Source organism: Chiloscyllium plagiosum, unplaced genomic scaffold, assembly GCF_037043375.1.
Source record: "Chiloscyllium plagiosum isolate Xiang-an unplaced genomic scaffold, Cpla_swu_hap1 HiC_scaffold_36, whole genome shotgun sequence".
Classification (NCBI taxonomy): Eukaryota; Metazoa; Chordata; class Chondrichthyes; order Orectolobiformes; family Hemiscylliidae; genus Chiloscyllium; species Chiloscyllium plagiosum.
The window spans coordinates 21,687,590-21,705,478 of NW_028270174.1; the positions used below are offsets into that span (position 1 = coordinate 21,687,590).

Here is a 17,889-nt window from a genome sequence, read left to right on the forward strand (position 1 = left end):
AGGAAGAAGGAAATTTCCTTCAAGCCTTGGTTGGCAACACCTAAGAGAAGGAAATTCTCAAACAAACCTACAACTTAGAGACCTCACTGCCACCGTTGTATTAGCTGGACCCTGACTGACAAGCTCCAGATTTGAAGGGTGAATTCAGTCAGCACGGACAGTATGCCAACTTAAAATTGCCTTCAAAGTTTGTGAGAAGATTTGTAGCTCGGGTGCTCGTTGCTGTGGTTCTGTTCGCTGAGCTGGAAGTTTTTGTTGCAAACGTTTCGTCCCCTGTCTAGGTGACATCCTCAGTGCTTGGGAGCCTCCTGTGAAGCACTTCTGTGGTGTTTCCTCCGGCATTTATAGTGGCCTGTCCCTGCCGCTTCCAGTTGTCAGTTTCAGCTGTCCGCTGTAGTGGCCGGTATATTGGGTCCAGGTCTATGTGTTTGTTGATGGAGTTTGTGGATGAGTGCCATGCTTCTAGGAATTCCCTGGCTGTTCATTGTTTCGCTTGCCCTATAATGGTAGTGTTGTCCCAGTCAAATTCATGTTGCTTGTCGTCTGCGTGTGTGGCTACTAGGGATAGCTGGTCGTGTCGTTTCGTGGCTAGTTGATGTTTGTGGATGCGGATCGTTAGCGGTCTTCCTGTTTAAAATTGCCTTTTCACAGGCACACAGGAGACGGTCCACCCCCAACTATAATACAACCAAATCCTGTTGCGATGGAAAAGACTCAAAACAGCAGGTAAAAAAATGACACTGGAGCCACAGTGTGCAGCCTGCTCACCCTTTCAATAGGGAACGAGATGGTTATTTGAATAGGAACAACATGCACAGTTTTGGGCAGAAGGCAGAAGGATAGCTTGGGTGAGATGTTTATTTGGAGAGCCCGCAACAAACTGTATGACATCCTTCTTCACTATAACAATCCTGTGATTGTTTAAAATGCTATTAACAGACAATCACTTTGGACAAAATGAACACATATACAATTTTGAAAGTCACTCTCTTAAACTAATAGATCTATAATTGTGTCCTCTTTAGAAACATCTTGTGCATCCTTTCTCTACTTGGAATCTTGTATTGGTAGCCTGCAGTAATTTCAGCTGTAAATTTTCTTTAATGATACAGCCAGTTGCTTAGTCTGAACAGATTCTTGGCAATTACAGTTGGCACAACACCTTCAATGTAAAACCTTGTCCCAAGGCTCTGCATAGAACTATTATAGACATGGAGCCACGTAGGGTAAAGAAGCAGGTTTTAGGGAGTTTCTTCGGGGAAGGAAGAGAGGTCGAGATAAGGACAGATCTAGTGAGGGAACACCAGGTCTGACTGGCTAGGCAGCTGAACGCACAGTCACCAAATAGCAGAACAATTAACATCAGGATGTGAAAGATGTCAGCATCTGAATACCAAATCAGAGATCACTAGGAAGGTTATGGGGCTGGGGTAACTTTATGGATAGGGACGTGCCAAGCTATGAAGGGCTTTGAAAACAAGGATGAGAACTTTAAAATGACCATTTCTAAATTGTACAGAATTTCCCCAATTTAAACTTTGTTCATTTATCTTACTGCTGTCACAGGTAATTTATACGCCAATGTAAATCTACTATAACCTTGAAGTCCTTGCCATTACATTTAAACCATCCAGACTAAACATGTGACACTCCTATCTGCTCCCTATGCACCTTGCACCTTGATTTTTATTACCATCAGTTCACTCCATGGTTATTTTACCAACATTGCCATCCCAATCTGTGAAGTTGATTACAGATTGATGGAGCTTATGGACGTAGAAAATTGCAACAAGAAGTACAAAATAATTATTTTAATTTGCAATCTATGTTTTATGGTCCACGATAGCTTTCAGGACATTATTCTTTTGTTGCAACATTGTAATGTCCTTACCCTTCCACACTACACTCCTCAATCCCACAAGACTTTAACTTAACTAGCTGGGCCAGACTTTTGCTGGAATTAAATAATAGCACCTGATCAGCATATACCTTTACTGAAATGCAAATCAGCCTGAAACGGTGTGTGAAAAAGGAACATACTCCTGGAATTGGGAACTGTCACATCATGTCTAATTTACGTCACTCAGCAATGGGAGCTTCACAAAAATGAAGCTTTCATTAAGTTATCATATTTGCACAGGAAATGTCCTGCAAGATGACAGAACAATTAGAAAAATCAAGCATTTTCACATCGTTACAATAAAGAACGAGTGTCAGACCATATCTTGCCCGGAAATTAAACAATTCTAAGTTACTGAACCATTATAGGAGATTTTTATAAAGGTCAAATCTTGAGTTATTAAATCTGTTTTCTTCCTTTTTGGCTCCTTTTCCATTTAGTTCCCAGTCTATCCTGTTTGGACATGGATTGTCCACTCTAATTCTGTTTTTCAAATCTCCCCGTTTATTTCTCAATCCCTAGAATCTTAGTTGCTAAGGAGATACATTGCATAGGACATGGTTCACTCACTATGCAATTTTCTGTTCACACTTATAGCAAATATTATAATTAAAATCTCTGTAACCCCCACCCCCCAGCAGTAAGGTCTGGACTAACAAGTCTATCTAGGTTGTGAAACCCTTTGGCCTGGATGAATCAGGCTCAATGTATCCTCTTTTTACAGAAAAGACTGTGATAAACATTGGTGTTGTCAATATTTGTCATATCGATCATTGGACAAAAGAGGGCACCATTTCACAATGGAATCAGTGTCCATTGATATTATGAAAAGTGATGTATGGACTAGCATTGTCAAAGTTCAATGTCAGATATTTTATCCTTTTTCTCTACAAAAATAAAACCACTTACCCACAATAATCCTGTTGTTGGCAAAATCTTTATTTATATTTTACAAAGGTTTTTAATCTGGCAATGTTTCTTTTTTCAATTCTTTCGCAGGATGTGACTGACACCAGCGTTGGTTGCCAATCAATAATTGCCCTCAAGGTGGTGCTTGTGAGCCACTGTTGTCCATCGGGTGTAGATACAACCATAATACTGTTTGGGTGGGAGTTCCAGGATTTTGGTCCAGTGACCTTGAAGGAACAGTGATATAATGGCAAGGTTTGGAGGGAACCTGAAATTAGTGGCATATCCTTGCATCATTTGTCCTTGTCTTTCTCACTGCGTTTGTAAAGTGCTTTTGAAGAATCCTTGGTAATTTGGTAGGCCATAATTTCTTCCAATGAAACTTTTGACACGTTGCACATCTGACATGGACACAGCCTAACGCAGTGACCTAGGAAAGCAGACTGCTGTTCACAACATTATTTGACCCAGAAGTGAGCCTCTGAACCTATACGCCACATTCATGATACAGTACATCTAAAGCCCATTTTGAACCTCAAATCCTCCATGATCTATGAACTGGAGTTCATCAAATGTTTTATGGTCAGCATCATATCCAGAGTCCAACTCTGCTGTAATCATAGACTGCCCCATTGACCGAAACTGGATCTCTGTCCCACAATGCCACTAAACCAAAATGCTCTTCCTTGTGGTTTACAAAGGTTACCTCCTCACTTCTTCATTGCTCTGCAGGCTATTACTCCCAGAACACTCACTTCCTGTGACTCTCACTGACATTCTTTACATCCTCCACTCCCTCCAACTACCCCAACCTGCCACCTTAGCCACTCAATTTAGTCAGGAATATCCTTCCCAAGACTCTCCTCCTGCACAATTTAGCCAGAAAACGTCTGGTAATGAAAAACGTGTTTATGTTATAACCGTTTACCCACTTTTAACGGTCTAAATATAGAAATCACTCAATCTCTCTGCATAAGCATCTGTCTCTAGCTTCTTCCCATTTAGAAAATATTCTGACTTGTTTTTATTCAGTCCAAAATGGATAATCTCATACTGACCTGTATCAAACTTTATTCACCAAGCTTGGTCCCCACAGTTTTCTGTTCCTATTCAGGTTTTATATTAAAAATCACACAGCACCAGGTTATAGTCCAACAGGTTTATATGCAAGCACTAGCTTTCAGAGCGCGGCTCCTTCATCAAGTGGTCGTGGAGTCTATGGTCATAAGACACAGAATAATTTCAGTTAGATCACACTGTAAACTTTTGCTGTACATTCCGTGTCTTCCAATCTTAGGGTCCACAACCACCTGAAGGAGCAGCACTCTGAAAGCTGGTGCTTCCAAATAAACCTATTGGACTATAACCTGGTGTTCTGTGATTTTTAACTTTGTCCACCCCAGTCCAACTCTGGTAGCTCCAAATCAGGTTTTATGTTAGTTTTGTTGTACTTTAATGTAATAATTTTACAATTTTACAGTTGCTCTTGTATCGAGTGATCCTTTACCACAGTGGGCCCCTTTCTGACCTCTTAATGTCATTAACAAGACATCCAAAGCCATGTAAGGAGACATCCCCAACACCAATGGCCCCAATGACAGAACACTGTCAACCATCACAAACACTGACATGAATCACTTAATGATTCTTATCGAGCTAATGCATTCCCCTCAATCAATCCGATTCAGATCAACCCATACTCAGATTTATTTACTGTGTCATTTCGTTTAGTACAGGTATAGCGAGTCCTCACTCAGAGTAATGGGTATACTCCTGAAAATCATGACTTTAATTGAAATGACTAAGTGTTAGGAACGAATGTTAAAGCCAGAATGTGGTTTTGCAAACATTTCCTGCCCAGATAAAACAACATTCAAGTTGAAATACTATATTGTATGTGTATGGCACTGCATATTTCCTAGCTGAGATAACCTATAAACTAAAATACATCACTAAAAAAATTAAATAAATATAATATATTCACCATAGTCTCCAAGTAGTACAGTACTGGGGCTTCAGCAATATCTACCACTAGATGGAGCCCATGATCTTGAGAGACACCAACAGACCCAGGACCAAAGGTGAGGACAGAGGACAGAACACAATTCCAGAGGAGACAGGCAAGGCTAGGGAGCAAAGGCAGAAAGAAAGACCTGAATGGAAGTGGGATATGCAGGTTGGAAAGAAGCAGATGTTTGTAGAGGGGAGGGCCTGAAAAAAGATGAAGAGCACAAGAGAGAAGGTCATGTGTCAATGCAGGTCACAGAACAAAGTCAGTAGCAAATGATACTGAAGTTGCCACCATGAAATGGATATATTGACATGCTCGATTACTGATGTCAAAGTGAAGCAACATTAACTCATATCTTAACTTGCTTAATAGACAAAGGTTGTTCGGAATTTCAGAAGATTGCAGATCACAATCTACTTTCTGGTACGCAACAGAATTGAATTTTGCCATCTTTTCTGGGGACACTAATATACTGTTGCTTATTCATCACCCTTTTTTTTCCCTTAGAAAATACATTGCACTAACAACATTTGAGATTTTCAGCATTACATACAGAATACTATGATAAAATCAATACAGATTGATACCATATACCGTAAAGGATTGTTGAAGAATGTGGGGCTTCAAAAAGAAATGGAAGGCAGGTCGCTCTGCAGTCTCTTTCGCAAACAGCTTCTGATAAATGGTGATAATCCGAATGATCAAAAAGACTCCTCCTGAGGTCCCCGATATCATAGAAGCCAGACTTCCACAGATCTGGCTCAATACATGATGGGAAGACATAATTTCGCCTCATCCAGTGCACACAGACCATATACACCTACCTGGCATGGGCTTATGCCCGAAGCATCGATTCCCCTGCTCCTCGGATGCTGCCTGACCGGCTGTGCTTTTCCAGCACCACACTCTCGACTCTGATCTCCAGCATCTGCATCCCCCACTTTCTGCTGGCAACACACCAGCCAACCCAGCCTGCCTCAGCTTATCCTGGAAGGGCAAGATATCTCAAAGAAACCAAAGAACTGCAGATGGTGGAAATCTGAAACAAAAACAGACGTCGCTGGAAAAACTCAACAGATCTGGCAGCATCTGTGGAAAAAAAAAAGAGGAGAGAAAGAGGTAAACATTTCAGGTCCAGAAAGATTTCTCCAAAGCACCAGGGTGTTCTGGAGTCGATTGCACTGGAGTTGTCTCCTGAGCTGAAAATTACAAAGAGCCATTTCGCAGGGGAAAAAGTGTCATCAATAAGTTTAATATGGGGCAGTATGGAATTATCTATTTGGGACTGATTAAAAAATAGATCAGAGTATTTTCTAAAAAGGGACAAAGCTAGGAACTGAGGTTTACGCAGCCATCTACCACAACGTTAAAGTAGTCAGTTGAGGGCATGATTGAGAAGGCTGTCTGCCAATCAGTTTTATGGAGGACAAAGTTGCATTATTAAGTAAGTGATTATGCCATAAATAAAGGATAACAATACCCCTTGCATTACCATTCTATTACTTACTGTCTGCTTTTACATTGATTGTGTGGTCCTCTGAATTATCTGGAATATTTGATCAACTCAACATCCTGGTCCCTGAAGTGCCGGATAAGTTTTAAAACATTTGCCGTAAATAGGCTATTGCTTTCTGTGGATCCAGCATGCTTTAGATTTAGAGAATGAAACAGTCCCATTTGAGTTTTTTTTAGAAAACTAATATCACTCATCAAATGCTACTGCATGCTGCATAAAAATACAGTTTTTCAAAAAAGTCTAAACCTGTTTGTCTGAAAAAAAATTAAATCTTTGCCATTGTTATTCAAATTTTTTCAAGTAATTACTGGCAAACATAGCTCAGGGCACATGAGAATAAGTTGATTTGTTTTCATTTTCATATCATGTGAATTATTATGTATGTAGAATGCTTTAGAAATCATGCCTATTCAACAAGCTTAATAATTTTCTCTCTTTACGTCACCTTGTTTAGTAACTCTAAGATTCGATTAAATCACAGAAGGCTTTGTTTTTGTTCCAAGAAGAAAACAAATTACAGTACGTTTCTTTGGGAAGAACACATCAATGTCAAAAGTCTTCAAAATTAACATATTTTGTCTCAGACAATATGCACAAAGCCTTTTAAAATTATAAAATCAAAGTGGCACCACATACATTTGCGTTTGCTCAGGTTATGCAAGCTCTCTTTGTACATTATTTATTAAGCTTTTCTGCAGTTCTTTTATCATCTTACTACATATAGCTCAATAAACAACGATGATTAGTGTGTACCCGGCCTCCATTCAAATTCAAGTTGCAACTCATACAACAAATCATCCTTTTGGTAAACCTCATTTGCAGAATAAAGCAGTTCTTCACACTATGAAAGGTGTAAACAAGATGAAAAGCATCACTTTGTACAACAATGATTTATTGCATGTTTTCCATTTGTGTATCAGGGATACGGTATTAAAATCTTCAATCAATAAGAGCCAGGTCTGTTCTATGAAAGCAAGTCTTCCATGAATCAAAATACATTTTGCACGTGAATCACCATCACTAAATTTAGAAACACAAATGAATTTTGTTACAACCATTGAACTATATTTATGTTAGCTCTGAAATGACAGCCAAGTATTTTGAAAGAGTTATGTAGAGGTAAAATTAAAATATTGCTTAACCCCATACCATCAAATTTAATAAAGAGCAAAATAACACAAGTGTTTAATATAGCAAACATTAAAAAAACCACTTTCCATGCCACACATAACAACAATCTAACTCTTCTACAATACCAAATGGGATGCCATCAGCGCAAGTCAAAATCACTTTTCAAAATGAAGCAAATCATCTCCAAAATTATGAGACACCAAATGCCTGCTTAATAAATTAAAATCATCGTGTTGTTCCTGGTGTCAATGGTGCACTCCAATCTCTGGAACTCAGAGGCAGGAGGCCTCAAGATCGACACGATATTCTTCACACCCCCAGCCCCAGGACGATCTGGCATGGATTTAGAAATGGAATCGGGGCATGTTGTCTGCTTTATTGATGAATGCAGCAGATGGTTAGAGGGCCAATCTCACAAATCACACCATGCACTGCAAACCTGAACTTGATCCGACTGTACACCTTTTCAGTCGGAATCCAACGAAAACCTTGCGCTTTCATACTCAACTTATCCATTTTCTTCAAATCCTTCTGTACCTTGGTTTTGCAGTTGAATGATACATCCTGGTTTCACTCCCCTCTAAATTATTAGAAACTCTTTTCCAATGCATGAGCAAACTGTCCAGGGAGGATATTGGCTTGGACCACTGATTGGACTCATCCAATCTATATGGACCCCACAACCAATCCCCATGTCGAACACATTAAAAACACCACCCCCCCCCCCCACCCCACCCCCCGAACCATCTCTCTACCCACCCATTCATTCTTCACAATCACCTATTTTAATACTCATTTGCCACCAGGAGTAGACTGGAGATCATAACTTAGAAGCTAGGTTTCTTAATTTCCTTCCATGTTTCCAAAGCCCACCAGAAAGAACTCATATCTCTTTCTACCCATGTCAAACACACCAATACGAACCATGGCCTTTGGCTGTTTTATCCTTTCCCACAGTGCTGACCTGGCATTAAGGAGGGAACACATCATCCTGCAGTCACGTCTGCAATGGCAAACATGCTTCCCATTCCGTAACTTTCAAACAGCTGACTCATCTTGCTTTTCTGACTCTCCTCCAATCTCCCAGGAATCTGAACATGGTACCAAGGACTTGGTTTTATCTGCGTACCCAGAGGATCATTTGTTTCACCAGTCTCTGAACTGAATGCTGGTGCACTTTACATTCAGACTCCCTTATCCACAAAAGGATATTTCAGCGCATTTAGTAGTACCCTTGCTTCCAAACCTGAAGTTCCAGGTTTGAGCCCATCCAGGACTTGATGGCTCAGCAAAGTGCATTCATGAAGAGGCCAAATAAGTTAACCAACCTGCACTACCTTCCAATTCACACCAATGGCAGGTGTTAAGAACAGGACAGATTCTGGATCAGACGTGGGATGGCAAGGCAGATGAAGCCACTCCTACCCATAGCTCCAGAATAAGACATGCACATCAAAGTGCATATTGCCATCAAACTCGCAAATCAGAGTCAACTGTAACTTAATGTTTTCACAAACATTAGAAATACCCAAGGTTCCATCATTTGTCTATTAAAATGTTATCTTGCTTCAAAACTGTCACACTGTGGCATCTTCAAAGTTGAAAAATGTATTTCAGTTCAATATAATCATATATTTTGCTGGAATGGAATGGAAATCAGATGTACAAACCTCTTCTGAGTTTGAGTTTCAAGCTTTTAAAGTATTCAACTGTTGCAGTCTACTCCAAATCCAACAAACAGTTAAGGCCTGCACTTTTACTTTGTTTCATTCAAATTCTTCAATAATTTGTTCCACAAATATTACATCATCAGGGCCACTGTATGTAGTCCACAAGTACTTCCGCAGATTGTATCATTATTTAGCAATGTAAAATACAAGAAACCAAAATTCAGATCATATTAAATAATCTTCCATAGTACATACCAATGTCATCTTCCTCTCATTAGTCAGTCAACTGTATTTTCTTTTTTAAAGTTGGATACTGTATTATTAGATTGGTCCTGTCAGTAACACTGCCATTGGAGTTAGCAATACTCCAGCACAAACACATAGCACTCCCTTAGCACTAAATTGCAGCCTATGTTGGCAGAGACCATGGACAAGAAACTGAGTCAGAACTTCATGCATTGCACTGTCATTGCATAGTGCACCCAATTAATACCAACTTCACCAAGGGCAACTTGCACCCTATTCTAAAGAATTCCATTGGCTCGAGTGAAAAGAACTGGTGTAGGAATAAAAATGGTCAGGAACACCAGAGGCTGACAAAAATGTCAAACTTGTATCTTTTCCTTCAAATCCTCTGAGGTTATGACTTAAATGCGAAAGCACAATATCTTCAATTACAACATTAAGTAAAATGCAACTGGTCAAACTGGTTTTCCTTTTAATGCAATAGATTCAGACCTCAAATATACAGAAAACAGTGAAAGGGAAAATTTTACCATAATGTAATATACAAAAACTCAAAAAGAAAACACGTGTCTTTGATTACTTTATGGTGAAAAGTTTGGGCTTGAATTAGTAACTGTTCAGAATAGATCTAAATGTTGGAACCAGGTATGTGGCTGAACTTATCAATGAGATTGATTAGTTTCTGGAGTTAAACACCATTGCCAATATGATACGATTGGAGTGCTGCCTATGTTAGCTTATGTAGTACATACCAGAAAGAACAGATTCTTGTTGAGACAGGTGTCTTGAAATTTATTAACACCATCAAACATTGCATTGCTAATCGTGTCATGGACATGTACCTAGTCTGGGTTCAATGTTTATTGATGCTGACTAACTGAGTACTCCACATTGACTGCTTTGCACCAATTTATCTTAAAACGATGCACTGTCTGCTTCTTCTGGAATCTATGCATTAACTAAACCCAGCCCCCCTCCCCTTTCAAGAATGCAACATTCTCCTCATAACATGTACAAGGATGTGCACAAACACACTGTCCCTACACTTATCAATAATATCTAGTGGGGATATACACTAGAACTACATATAGACCTGATGCAGCGATCATAACTTGGGCAAATAGCTTCACTCTACATTATACTGTTGGTCACAGCACATGGATGTGGACACAGACCCCTTAGAAAATGAACTTGAGGGAGGTGGTTTTGGGGAATGAGGAAAAAGCAAAGGAATTAAGCAGATATTCTGCATCAATCTTCATGGTGGAAAATACTTTGAACATTCCATTAACGCTAAAAATATACAGGGGAGGAAGTAAGACCAACCACCTATCATGTAAGTAGTAGTGTTAAACAAACTAATAGGGCTAAAAGCTCTGATGGCCTGCATCGTAGGATCTTAAATGAGGTGGCTACAGAGATATTGGATGCAACATGACTTTCCAAAGCACCTTGGGAATCAGAGAAGTACTAGAGGATTGGAAAACTGCTGACATGACATCCTTATTTAAAAAGCCAGCAACTGTATGCCAATTAGCACAACATTTGGAAAAATCATAATGTAATCAAGCACAGTCAGTACGACTTCATGAAAGGGAAACTGTCTGTCTAATTTATTGCAGCTTTTTGAGGAAATCTAAAGTACAGTTGATAGAGGGGAACCAGTAGACATGTTGTATCTGGACTTTCAGAAAACAAAGTACCTCACAAAAAGGTTAAGTCTTAAGAGAAGAGCTCACGGTGTTGGAGGTAATATGATGGCATGGATAGAAAAATCAGCTCATGGGCAGTAAGTGGTTATAAAGGGGTTCTTTTTTCAAGTTGGCAACTCATGACCAGTGGGACTCCACAGGGATCAGCGCTAGAACTGCAACTGGTTACAATACATATTAACGACTTGAAGAAAAGATGCGAATGTATTGGAGCCAAATTTGCAGATGACAGGAAAAAAGGCAGGTTGTGAGAAGTATACAATGAGTGGAGTGGAGTGGAGTGAGGAGAAGAGATTGTATCAGCCTCCACGACTTCTTCTGGCAGCTCATTCCATACACGTACCACCTTCTGCATGAAAAAGTTGCCCCTTAGGTCTCTTTTATATCTTTCCCCTCTCACCCTAAACCCATGCCCTCTAGTTCTGGATTCCCCCACCCCGGGGAAAAGACTTGGCCTATTTACCCTATCCACGCCCCTCAATTTTGTAAACGTCTATACAAGTCATCCCTCAGCCTCCGACGCTCCAGGGAAAACAGCCCCAACCTGTTCAGCCTCTCCCTGTAGCTCAAATCCTCCAACCCTGGCAACATCCTTGTAAATCTTTTCTGAACCCTTTCAAGTTTCACAACATCTTTCCGATAGGAAGGAGACCAGAATTACATGCAATATTCCAACAGTGGCCTAACCAATGTCCTGTACAGCCGCAACATGACCTCCCAACTCCTGTACTCAATACACTGATCAATAAAGGAAAGCATACCAAACGCCTTCTTCTCTATCCTACCTACCTGCGACTCTACTTTCAAGGAGCTATGAACCTGCACGCCAAGGTGTCTTTGTTTAGCAACACTGTCTAGGACCTTACCATTTAGTACATAAGTCCTGCTAAGATTTGCTTTCCAAAATGCAGCACCTCACATTTCTCAGAATTAAACTCCATCTGCAACTTCTTGTCCCATTGGCTCATCTGATCAAGATCCTGTTGTAATCTGAGGTAACCTTCTTCACTGTCCACTACATCTCCAATTTTGGTGTCAAATAACTTCACCTCTTATGCTCGCATCCAAATCTTTTATATAATTGACAAAAGTAAAGGACCCAGCACCGATCCTTGTGGCACTCGACTGGTCACAGGCCTCCAGTCTGAAAAACAACCCTCTACCACCACCCTCTGTCTTCTACCTTCGAGCCAGTTCTGTATCCAAATGGCTAGTTCTCCCTTTATTCCGTGAGATCTAACCTTGCTAACCAGTCTCCCATGGGGAACCTTGTCGAACGCCTTACTGAAGTCCATATAGATCACATCTACTGCTCTGTCCTCAATCTTCTTTGTTACTTCTTCAAAAAACTCAATCAAGTTTGTGAGACATGATTTCCCATGCACAAAACCATGCTGACTATCCCTAATCAGTCCTTGCCTTTCCAAATACATCTACATCCTGACCCTCAGGATTCCCTCCAACAACTTGCCCACCACCGACGTCAGGCTCACTGGTCTATAGTGACCTGGCTTGTCCTTACAACGCTTCTTAAATAGTGGCACTATGTTAACCAACCTCCAGTCTTCCGGCACCTCACCTGTGACTATCGATGATACAAGAGGCCCAGCAATCATTTCCCTAGCTTTCCACAGAGTTCTAGGGCACACCTGATCAGGTCCTGGGGATTTATCCACCTTTACCCATTTCAAGACATCCAGCACTTCCTCCTCTGTAATCTGGACATTTTGCAAGGTGTCACCATCTATTTCCCTACAGTCTATATCTTCCATATCCTTTTCCACAGTAAATACCGATGCAAAATATTCATTTAGTATCTTGCCCCACTTTCTACGGCTCCACACAAAGGCCGCCTTGCTGATCTTTGATGGGCTCTATTCGCTCCCTAGCTATCTTTCTGTCCTTCATGTATTTGTAAAAACTCTTTGGATTCTCCTTAACTCCATTTGCCAAAGCTATCTCATATCCCCTTCTTGCCCTCCTCATTTCCCTCTTCAGTATATTCCTACTTCCTTTATAGTCTTCTAAGGATTCACTCGATCTATCCTGTCTATACCGGACATAGGCTTCCTTCTTTTTCTGAACCAAACCTTCAATTTCTTTAGTCATCCAGCATTCCCTATACCTACCAGCCTTTCCTTTCACCCTAACAGGAATATACTTTCTCTGGATTCGCGTTATCTGATTTCTGAAGGCTTCCCATTTTCCAGCCGTCCTGTTACCTGTAAACATCTGCCCCCAATCAGCTTTTGAAAGTTCTTGCCTAATACCGCCAAAATTTGCCTTTCTCCAATTGACTTTTAGATCTGGTCTATCCTTTTTCATCACTATTTTAAATCAAAAGAATTATGGTTGCTGGACCCAAAGTGCTCCCCCACTGACACCTCAGTCACCTACCCAGACTTATTTCCCAAGAGTAGGTCAAGTTTTGCACCTTCTCTCGTAGGTACATCCACTGAATCAGAAAAATTTCTTGTACACACTTAACAAATTCCTCTCCATCTAAGCCCTTAAGACTATGGCAGACCCAGTCTATATTCGGAAAGATAAAATCCCCTATCATAACTACGCTATTATTCTTAGAGATGTTGATAGGTTAACTAAGTAGGCAAAGGATGGCAAATGGAGCAGAATGTAGGAAATCTGAAGTAGTTTGTTTTGGAAGGTAAATCAAAATACCAGACTATTATTGAAATAGAGAAAAAAAAGCGCAAAAAGCAACAACACAGAGTTGGGGCACTTGTGCATGAAACGCAGAATACTAGCTCACAGATATATAGGTAATAAGGAAGACTACTAGATTGTTGAACCTTATTTGGGGGGTAAAAACAATGACTGCAGATGCTGGAAACCAGATTCTGGATCAGTGATGCTGGAAGAGCACAGCAATTCAGGCAGCATCCGACGAGCAGCAGGGGTTTGGAGTATAGGAAGAGGGACATCTTACTTCAACTGTTCAAAGCACTGGTGAGACTACATCTGAAGTACTCGGACATTTTGATCCCCTAACTTCAGGAAAGATTGTTTCATTGGAGGCAGTTCAGAGATGTTTCACTAGGAAGAGCCCTGGTATGGAGGGATTGTCTTATAAGCAAAGGCTAAACAGGGATGAGACACTAGTCACTGGAGTTTTAGAAGAATGAAAGGTAATCTCATCGAAACAGATAAGATTTTTAAGGGACTTGACAGGGTAAATGATAAGAGGATGTTTCACCTTGTGGGACAGTCTAGGAGTAGAGGGGAATAGTCTGGAATAAAGGGGCACCAATTTAAGTCTGTGTGTGTGTGTGGTGGGGTGGGAGGGAAGGAATCCTTTCCTCTGAGTGTTGAGTGTCTTTGAAACTCCTTGCCACAGAGAGCTGTCAGGGCAGAGTCCTTGTGTATCTTTAAGGCTGAAATAGATAGATAGATTATCAATCAGATGGGGAATTAAAGGTTATGGGAAAGGGCAGGAAAGTGGACGTGAGAAACGTCAGATCAACCATGATCCTACTGAATAGTGGAGCAGCTTTGAGGGGCTAAATAGTCTACTCCTGTTTCCTATGGATTTATGGTCAAGCCCGCAAAACAATGTACTATGAGGGCTCATGTTTTACACTGAGTAAGACAAATCCTTTTCTATTGAAGGATATATTCAGAATATACTTAAAGCCAGTTGCAGCACCAAGCTCAGGGTTATATGTACATTTGTACTTCTATCTCTATTTTGTTTCAAAAGTGAGCAAATTGATAAGGTTTCAAATTTATTAAAATTCAAGCGATACAACATTTTCGAAACACGGGGAATGTTTGATGGGAAATTCGGTACCAAAGTCCGTCTCTCCTATTGAGAATAGATTTGTGTGATGAGAAACAAATTTTCTTACTCAGAACAGGAAGGTAACAAATTAAAGCCCACCAAGAAGCAAAATGGAGTAGATTCTGGGTGGAATGGGTCTTGGAAATACATTGCTACAAGGACAAACAACCACCTTATCTCGGTGTGAAAGTACTTTATGCTGAAAATGTGGAATAGATGTGACAGGAAGACAAAGTTAAATGTTGCTTCCTCCCACACATGCACGCACCCTGCTAACCAAATATCTCACAAACCCACAAAACAGGGAGCAAAAGTATCCATATCCATGCAAAGCTTGTTGTTCTGCTTTTACAACTTTATTTGACCCATTACACAAATATCACTTTGCAACCTATGGAATAAATGTTCAAGTGTAAATAATTTAGTTCAATGCACCATTGTAGAAAACAATATGCAGTCCAGATATGCAAAACAGCCAAAAATGAATTATGATAAGCTGTCATTATGAAGTGGGTAATCTTGCACGTTTCCACGAATGAAAAATAATTGAAGTCAAATATGAAATATTGCATAACTTTAAAAAAGATCATAGGTTGGATAAAGTTTGGTACTTTCCATTCCACATCACTGACAATAGTAATAAGTAAACAAACAGACCATTCAATTTTGCAAAGTAAAATGAAATGTTCTGCTCCTTACAGAGATATGGGAGCAGTAGCAGTCCAATTGGCCCTTTGCACTTGCTCCATCATTCAACATGATCATAATGAATCATCCAACTCAAGTGCCGTGTTTCTGCTTCCTCCCCAAATCCTTTTGTCTCTGACACCCTAAACTGCTGCCTCACAGCGCCAGAGACCCGGGTTCAATTCCAGAGACCCAGGTTCAATTCCCGCCTCAGGCGACTGACTGTGTGGAGTTTGCACATTCTCCCAGTGTCTGCGTGGGTTTCCTCCGGGTGCTCCGGTTTCCTCCCACAATCCAAAAATGTGCAGGTTAGGTGAATTGGCCATGCTAAATTGCCCGTAGTGTTAGGAGCAGGGGTAAATGGGTCTGGGTGGGTTGCGCTTCAGCGGGTCGGTGGGGACTTGTTGGGCCGAAGGGCCAGTTTCCACACTGTAAGCAATCTAATCTAATTTAATCTAATCTAATCTAATCTAAATCTAGATTTTTCCTGGAACTCTTCCATATTTTGGCCTCAACAGTTTCCTGTGGCACAGGATTCCACTCTATGGGTGAAGAAATCCCTCCTCCTCTTTGTTCTAAAAGGCTTATTCCTTATCCTTAGATGTGACCCCTGATTCTGGACTCCTGGGTCATCGAGAACATTCTTCCTGCATCTACCCTGTCTAATCTTGTTAAAAAGGAGAAAGTGAGGACTGCAGATGCTGGAGATCAGAGCTGAAAATGTGTTGCTGGAAACGTGCAGCAGGTCAGGCAGCATCCAAGTAGCAGGAGAATTGATGTTTCGGGCATGAGCCTGAAGAAGGGCTCATGCCCGAAACGTCGATTCTCCTGCTGCTTGGATGCTGCCTGACCTGCTGCACTAATCTTGTTAAAAGTTTGTGGTTTCCATGAAACTGCCCTCATTTTTCTAAACTTCTAAATATTGCCCTAAACAATCCAGTCTCTCTCCATGCATCAATCCCACCATCCTTCTTTGCACTCTCTCAAAAACTTGAATATCCTCCCTCATATCAGACGACCAAAACTTCACGCAGTGTTCCAGGCGTGGCCTTACTAATGTTCTGTACAGTCGCAGCAAGACATGCTTGTTTCTGTATATGAATCCTCAATATCAAAGTCAACATACCATTTACATGAGTAATGGACCACCAATTCAGGTATACAAGAACATTTCAGTCTAATGATACTTGCATCAGTGTGAACGGTCTACCTTCATTTACCTGATCTTTATCCATATCTCTCAATAGTGCTCTTCAAGAGTATACACACAATTTTCAAAATTAACCCAGATTGGCTCTTTACATTAATACTTTCAGTTCATAATAACCTTTACAATGAAAAATATCTGCACATCAATGTTGTCTGGATTCCTCATTAGCTATAGAATTAGCTAACTAACTCCCATAGTTGCTGACAACTAGGAAATAAAAACACTACTAAAATTAGTTGCAGAAGAGAGGTTGGAGACTTAATTTTGTAGTAAGTTATAAATTAAGTTTAACCTACTGTAAGCCCTGTTATATTGTTTCGCAATTACATTTGGAAGTCAGAGCCTGAAATAAATCCAAGAGGTCCTGTGGTCTGGACCTTTCCCTCCCACAGACAAGCAGGCACCTGCCAAGATAGGGATGTAACTGAAAAAATATTTAAAAGTGAATATTCAGAAGAACTCAAGAACTTCACTTCATTTGCTAGAATTTTTGGTATTCAGTGGGATATAAGGAGATAGAGTTCACCTTAGAGTAAAGTTAAACATGAAGTCAAAATAGGAGTGAAAATTACAAAAGAAAATTTTAGAATTCTATTGAACATTTGAAAGCAGAGCCAGCATCGAGCAGTCACACACTCAACTTGATAGAAGCAATGATAAAACTGTGTCCAAATAACAAAAATGCATTCTAAATTCTTTTGCTGTGAATATTAGAACATAGAAGAATACAGCGCAGTACAGGCCCTTCGGCCCTCGATGTTGCGCCGATCCAAGCCCACCTAACCTACACTAGCCCACTATCCTCCATATGCCTATCCAATGCCTGTTTAAATGCCCATAAAGAGGGAGTGTCCACCACTGCTACTGGCAGGGCATTCCATGAACTCACGACTCGCTGAGTAAAGAATCTACCCTTAACATCTGTCCTATACCTACCACCCTTAATTTAAAGCTATGCCCCCTCGTAATAGCTGACTCCATACGTGGAAAAAGTTCTCATGGTCAACCCTATCTAAACCTCTAATCATCTTGTACACCTCTATGAAGTCACCCCTAAACCTTCTTTTGTCCAATGAAAACAGCCCCAAGTGCCTCAGC

The 17,889-nt window shown here is 40.5% G+C and overlaps 1 protein-coding gene across 4 annotated transcripts in view; it reads right to left on the bottom strand.

Moving 5' to 3' along the window:
* The window catches only part of LOC122539411 (serine/threonine-protein phosphatase 2A 55 kDa regulatory subunit B gamma isoform), a 370,044-nt gene that overhangs the window by 328,405 nt on the left and 23,750 nt on the right, over window positions 1–17,889 (bottom strand). The gene's annotated exons all lie outside the window — the stretch shown is intronic.